At 43.2% G+C, this 7,158-nt stretch overlaps 1 long non-coding RNA gene across 1 annotated transcript; it reads right to left on the reverse strand.

Moving 5' to 3' along the window:
- Window positions 1–1,866: 1,866 nt before the first annotated feature.
- LOC118563852 lies at window positions 1,867–6,599 on the reverse strand. The gene is made up of 4 exons (XR_004931461.1): window positions 6,508–6,599; window positions 6,227–6,390; window positions 2,035–2,108; window positions 1,867–1,930 (listed from the first exon to the last, which is right to left on the reverse strand). It is a non-coding gene; the product is annotated as an uncharacterized LOC118563852 (long non-coding RNA).
- Between the last annotated feature and the right edge of the window lie 559 nt (window positions 6,600–7,158).

Genomic DNA, 7,158 nt, shown 5'->3' on the forward strand with positions numbered 1-7,158 from the left:
TCGTCTAGGTAATTCCAGCTCAGTTTATGTGTTCTGCAGGCTGCGTCGGGCCTCGGCAGACCCATAGCTCCTTTATGTAACACCCAGAGGAATCTGCCCCCTGCACAGGTACAGGCCTCGGAGAAACAAACACCATCAGTAACCTGTCTGCTGCTCACCCCCTCCTCCTTCTCCCCGCGATCCATCCATCGTCTCTCTTTTCTCTTCTCCTTCTATCTCTGTTCCCCGCAACCTAATCATCGCCGGCCCCCATTCTCATGATTTATCGCGCCGCGCGCTGCTGAGAACCAATAGATCAGGATTGCGGCAGGGGGCCCGGAGAGGAAGGCAGGCAGGCTAAGGGAGAGGGAAGGTAAGGAGAGGATGGGGATGGTGGCGGAGGAGGAGGACGTGGAAGGAAAAACCCACCTATGATGAAGTGCTCCGTGACGCAGAAGAAAAGGCAACGGCAACATCACAGCTCCCCGCCGGCGCCTTGCCGTCCTCCTGAGCACATTCCTCTTTCTTCTTTTCCTCCATCTCTTCGCAGCCACCTCTTCAGCATCCTGTTTTGCTGTGGTAATTTCTGCTGTCTCAATAGCCTATTATCTAGGTAAAGCGCCTCCACGGGGATTAAATATCAACATTATTGCGGAGGTAATTTCTACAGTTAGCTTAGAATGGCTGAAAGTGGAGCAGGGTGTGAGTTTAAGGTTCTTCCCCAAATCTGCCTGTAAAATAACTGCAGCGGTGCACAAACCAGCCCTAGAATTATTATTCCTGCTTCCAAAAGGGTTGAAACTTTGGTGTAATCTCCAAAGTTATCTGGATTAATCGTTCTCGATGTCTTTCAGAGTTTTTCTTTAGTTTTTTTGCTCATTTCCAGTCCACTCCTTGAATGTGTCCTTTGACAGCACAGTGTACAGTTCTTAAAAAAATTATCTGCCAGCTTTGAACATTTACAGACTACTACATTTACAACATCTTTGCTTATTCTTCATCTGTGAACTTCAATTTTCATGTTTTGACATTGATTTTCAATTAGATTCAGGTCTGGGCTTTGATTTGGTCATTTTAGCAGATTACCCTTTCCATCACAGCTCTGGCTGCATATATTGGGTCATCGTCAGGCTGGAAGGTAAACCCGTTCTCTAGGTTCTACCCCCAAAACACTGGATGTCCATGGATGTTGGCCCAGAAAAGGGTGTTAAAAATGTGGCTTTTAAGTCTGGTCCAATTTTAAGGTAAACAAACTTGTTAAAAGTTAGACTTGGATAGTGTATTTGATCCACCCCAACCATGTTTCTATCAGATTTAAACATCAACAGACAACCTAAATCTCATTTTACCTTGTTTGGATGAAAGGCAACATTGTCTTTTTTTGTCTTCAACACGTTTTACTCTGAGGGGAGTCTTTTGCATCATCTGATTGGGTTTCTTGAAGGGTTATCTTGTATATAGCTTCCCTTCCACTGTAACCAGCTGTCTTGTCCCTGCTGAAGTAATGCATCTCCACTCAATGTATCCCCTACATGGTTTTGAGGAGGGCATTGTATTACTTTTTTCAAGCTACAACTTTCTTCGATGAGAAAAGTCCTCTTAGTTCAGGTGGACGGACATATCTTGGTAGGCTGGCATCTGGTCTTCATGCCTTTGTGCCATACTTTTCCATTTTTGGTTGATTAATCAGGCAGTACACCCTGAAGGCAGTTGGTTGGTGTAATTTGTTTCAAGGTAGGTCTCTCCTACTTTGTTGATTACCAAGGCAATGGCCAAAACCTTGTTTAAATAATACTTTAATTTAATCTACTGCTGTATATTGCTGTGAATGATCAGCCAGCAGCAAAATGCCCACTTTAGGGGGTGTTTGTGCGTAGCACAGGTACCCTCAAACACTTGACCTCCCGGCCACCTGGTCTCCGCGTCCGTCAGCAGACACATGCCGCGCGTCCTCAGAGAGTACACTTCATTACAAACATGGATTGGATTACGTCTTCCAAAACAGACCGACCGTATCCAATCACTCAGCCGCTCCTTTAAATAAAGAATATTCACCTTATGTCTGGACGGGTGGAAGGTTGACGCTCACCCACTCAGAGACCGGGCCTCCTGGGGACTGGTACATGGAGCTGGAACAGAGGGGCATGAAAAGAAGGGGGGATGCGGGGGGGTGAGAGAGAAAGAGAAATGTCTTTTAAATGACATCCCCATTGTCAGCAAAAGAAGGACGATAGCACTTTGCAAAACTGCTCACAATGAGCGCAGGAGAAAATCCTGTATCCTACGGGGGCCCGGCAGCATGCCCACCATTACCATAGTCATTTAAATACAGCAATCCCATTTTCTGCCTCAGCCGAGGGGGCATGCGAAATTTCCCAGTGTGAAGGGGAGCGGTGAGGGCGGGGGTGAGAGCAGCGCACAACGCTGACGACCAATGGGATTAGTGATTTTACCTAAATTAGGCGTAGGCTTGTGAGTTTATGTCAGCAGCACGAGCAGAAAATCTGTTTTTATGCTTCTGTACCGTTTTAAATCTCAACGTTTGCAATGTTACTGGCAATAAAAAGATAACTTTTGACTTGGGAATTGTAGAATGCACTTTTAGCAGCGTAATGACATGTTATTAACAGCCACATGTCATATCAAAGCACAAAAAGTAATAATTTCCAGACATTATGATCAAACCAGTTAATTAGTCAGATTCAAATTTAGTTCCCCATTCGATCCTAGTGACAAAACAGGTTAATTAAATTTATAATGTCAGCAGGTATAAGTGATCTATCCAAGGAAGCCCAGCTGACTGCATTGGATCATGGACGTCACACCTTCTCCTCAGCAAGCATGTGGCGACAGTGGAAAGGAACTTCTCCTTTTAAACAGAAAGAAACTCAAGTATGAGTTTGGAGGAGGAAGACAGAGCAGACACAGAAAACAGACAAAGAAAATGTCCATGTTAAAGGAAAAATGAGCACGCAGAGTTAATGACAGCAGCAGCTTCCAGGACAGAAACACAACTAAACAGAGCAACTGGCCGAATGGTTTTTACATGTAAGTGTTTTAGTTGTAAGAAAATGGGTTTTGACATTTCTTCCTGTCTTTGCAATATTATCAGGTCATTCTATCAAAAAATACATCTTCAGCTTTCTTTTTTAACTTTTTACCAGTGATGGATATTGATTATTTCTGATATTAGAGAAACCCCAGAGTAAAAATGAAATATGAATGGTTCAGTTTAGCTAGGAAGACAGAAGTTGAGCTCGACACATTCCAGCGCCACCAAATTGATAAGATATAGTGGGTTAGACGCTGAACTCTGGTAAGCTTGATGTTATGTTTTGCTCACAGGGACAGTTGGACGGTCCTGAGGAACATATTGCAGTTTATGAAACCGTACTCAAACAGAAGCTGCATATAAAGACTTAACCCTAAAGGACACATTCTGCATCAATATCGACAAACATCATCACATTTTATCACATTATTACTTTTTTGCATTTAAAGTTCACTTAGAAATAAACATAATGTAGTAGATTAAATGTATTTTCGCCTAATTTAATCATATATTTGGTCAAGATCTGGTTTCATCCTGCCACTCCTCCCATGCTTCGTGACAATTAAGCCTCATGCTCCGCACCCTGAGCCTGCCTCGGCACATCTCTGCAATCAACCTCATTCCACATGAGGTTGGTATGTGGAATGAGGTTGGGATTTTGTCTTTATAAACTCACTGCAGACAGCAGATCAGGGCCAGATTATTGATTATTGCTTCTAGCAATTAGATTCCCAGCGTTTCTGTTTGCCACGTTTTTGATCACGACCCCATTCTTTGTTTTTTTTCTGCCTTGTCAAGCCCCTGTTGGACAACTATGCTGCTTTCTGATTTCTAGACCCTGACCTGGTGTTGTACCATGACCCACGAGCCTTACCAAGCCCCTGGATTTGTCTGCCTTGTTTCTGATCACCTGTGCATGACCCGGACTCCTTCCTAGCCTCAGCCATCCTGCCTGTCATCTTTGCTGTGAGCAGCAAGTCCTCACCATCACCAGATTACATTATTAATAAACCCTTTGAGCACAACATGGAGTCTGACTTGAATATTGGGTTCCCTGCCTGTCTGATTCTTGACATCATCATTATTAGAGGAGAAGCAATTTCTCAATTTCCTCAAATAAAAGGCTTGCTGCTTGCACATTTGCAAACATTGGTTTTACAATGGTCAACGAAGTACCCGCTACCAGTGAAGTGGACTCCTTGTTTTAATGTGTTTGTGTAAACTGAACTACTTACCGGAGATCTGAGGCGACAAATGGTAAATTTAAATTCATTAGACGAAAGTGTGTTTATATTTGACCTCTTTGTTTACAAGGAATGCATCTGTATTGAAAAAAACTAACTGAAACTGAATATACATGGAAATATATTACAAATTAAATTTGGTTTGTATTTGCAGCAGCATAATAATACACAGAAATGTTCATGTTGTGCTACTGGATGCTCAATTTGAGTACCTTGCTCTGGGGAGAAATATCCCACTATAAGAAAAAAAAAATGTTTTGCACTAAATACATTTTTTCACTCTTACTGACATCCTAGGCTATTCCTTTAAATAAATATAACTGAAGCACTTTTGAAATGTATACCTGTCTTAATTTAGGGAATCAACTTTCTGACTTCCTGTACCCTGCAGCTTAAGTATGATGTGATGCAGAGGCCACTTTTTCTTAGCCATTCTTCAACAGGCAAGAGAACTAACCACTGAAGTAAGGTGTGTTTTAATCTTCGTGAGTCAAAAAATGGCTACAAGAAAACATTTTCTTGTATCGCTAACTGCATTCGCAGTAATAAAGCAATTTGAAGCAACCGGAGCTACGGCAACAAGGTTGGATGAGGATTCAGGTTTAATTTGTCTTAATGCAACATAAAGATTTGACCTTTAACGTCCTGGCTCATGTCTTAAGATGCTTATTTAAAATTTCAATATATTTCTTTTCTTTCTGCTTGATGCCATCTATCTTGTGAAGTGCACCAGTTCCTCCTGCAGCAAAAATACCCGCACACCTGTATGTTGCTGAACTTCATGGTTGGGATTTTGTTCTCAGACTTTATATTCAAACAAAAAGGAGGGTCATTACTGTCAAACGTTGAATTTTTGTTTTATCACACTAAAAGACATATCTCCAAAAATGAAGGTCTTTGACCCTGAGCGCATTTCAAAACTGTAATCTGTCTTTTTATGTTCCTTTTAGGGTCATGGCTTCTTCTTCTATGAGCGGCCTTTCAGGACATGTTTCACTGAGGGCAATGACACTCTTACCAGTTTCAGCCAACGTCTTCCCAAATTATTTTGTTTTCATTCGTTGGTTGATTCACACATTTCACCAAAACCCGCGCATCACTGGGACACAGAACCTGTCTGCTTCCTGAACAGTATGATGGCCGTGGTGTTTACACTGACACATGCAGGCACAGGGGGCCTGGAAAATTGTATCCAAGAATGAACCAGACTTGTGGATGTCCAGAGTTAACTCCCTGATATGATGCCACACGAGGAGGCAGTCTTTTCAGGGTGTTGACTGGAAATAAATCCACAGCGTCTGAATAAAGGCAAAAGTGAAACAACCTTACAAACTACAACAAAAACTACTGTGCTAAAGATACGTTTAAAAAGGCAAAAAAGAAGTAAAAGTAATCAAGCAAGCAAGAATCAAAAAACAGTCCATAAGCTTTACTTTAGAGATGTGTCTTGAGTTAATTTTTGTAAGTGGTCTGTCTTTTTTATATAGTATGTTAATATGGTCACTTTCAATTGTTCATGCGGGGGAAAAGTATTTTCCTCCGCATGCAAATGTCTGAAGTTTGCTGAGTGCTCCAGGTTTTTTTCTGGATTCCTGACAGATTGAGTTGGTCTTTAAACAAAGGACGAACATGTAGAAAAGTGTTTGAACGCACGACATCCTGGACACCATGGCACAACGGGACATTGTGAAGAAAAACCTGCCAGAAGGCTGGAAATGGGTTGATATGTTGCGTATTTCTGCAGCATAATGATCCAAACAGGCCTGTGCATTTTGTAGCGTTGCAGGCATCTGTGCATGAATAACTGCCTTTGTTGCAGGTTCTGAGGTAAAGTGGGTGTTTGTCATTATGGGAGGGGTGAGCGGGGTGCTGGGGGGGCATTGTGGCAGCAGCTTTGGGAGGTATCATATCAAATCGAAGAAAAAAAAAAAAGGGAACGAGGGAGAAAAACCTGTTTCCACGCAAGCTGTTTTCATTCTTCTCTGCTTCCGGTCCAGTGGAACAGTTGATGAAGTTTAAATGAAGCAGAATTAGGAGATCAAGCAGACACGGGAACCGGTGTTGATGGCATCTGCACACCCCCTCCCCAGGAGAATCGAACCGCGGACAGCTGACCTGGATGAAATCGAGAGAAAGAGAAGCGTGAGGGAGAAGGGGAGGGGGAGGTGATCGAGGGACATTGGGTGAGATAAGGCGATGAAGTATCTCCTAAATGTGATAATCTCCAATCACCTCTAACATCAGTTCTGTCAAGGCCCGGGTTAATGAGCTCAGAGCCGATCAGGCGTTACGCCACCCCCTGATTCTGACTTTCTCTGCCTTGCAGTTGCTCTCATCATCATTGTTGTTCTTTTGATTTAATCCCTCTCACTTCAGCTGATTTGAGCAAAGAGAGATGGAGGGAAGAGGAGGGGAAAGCCTATTACCCAAGCTCCTCTGCTCTCAACTATCTAAATGCTAACGATGTGAGGGGGCGAGAGAGAGAGAGAGAGAGAGAGAGAGAGGGGAGGGCGGCAAGAAAATGACGCTGGGAGGGAGACATTGAGGGGAAATGGAGAGGAGAACACGAATGTGTTGGCAGGAGGGGGACGAGGTGCAGCGGAGGGGGGCTAATCTGCTGCTGCTTGGGGTCTCCGGGAGCAGTTTGGTTATTCTGAAAGTAGGTTATACAGGAGGAGAAAGTGTGCTTACCTTTCATCCCCCGGGTCAAAGCAGCTGATCTCTGCTCTTTACTTTCACTTGAGCGGTTTCGACACCCAGATCAACATCTTTTGCCTTCCGTCCATTTGTTTTACCAGCTTATTTTATTGATGAAAACACAGAGGGGACTGGCTGTTGTGGATCCGATTCAGTTTGACTGGTGTAGTTGGTTGGAAAAGGAAG

Source organism: Fundulus heteroclitus, chromosome 8 (genome assembly GCF_011125445.2).
Source record: "Fundulus heteroclitus isolate FHET01 chromosome 8, MU-UCD_Fhet_4.1, whole genome shotgun sequence".
Classification (NCBI taxonomy): Eukaryota; Metazoa; Chordata; class Actinopteri; order Cyprinodontiformes; family Fundulidae; genus Fundulus; species Fundulus heteroclitus.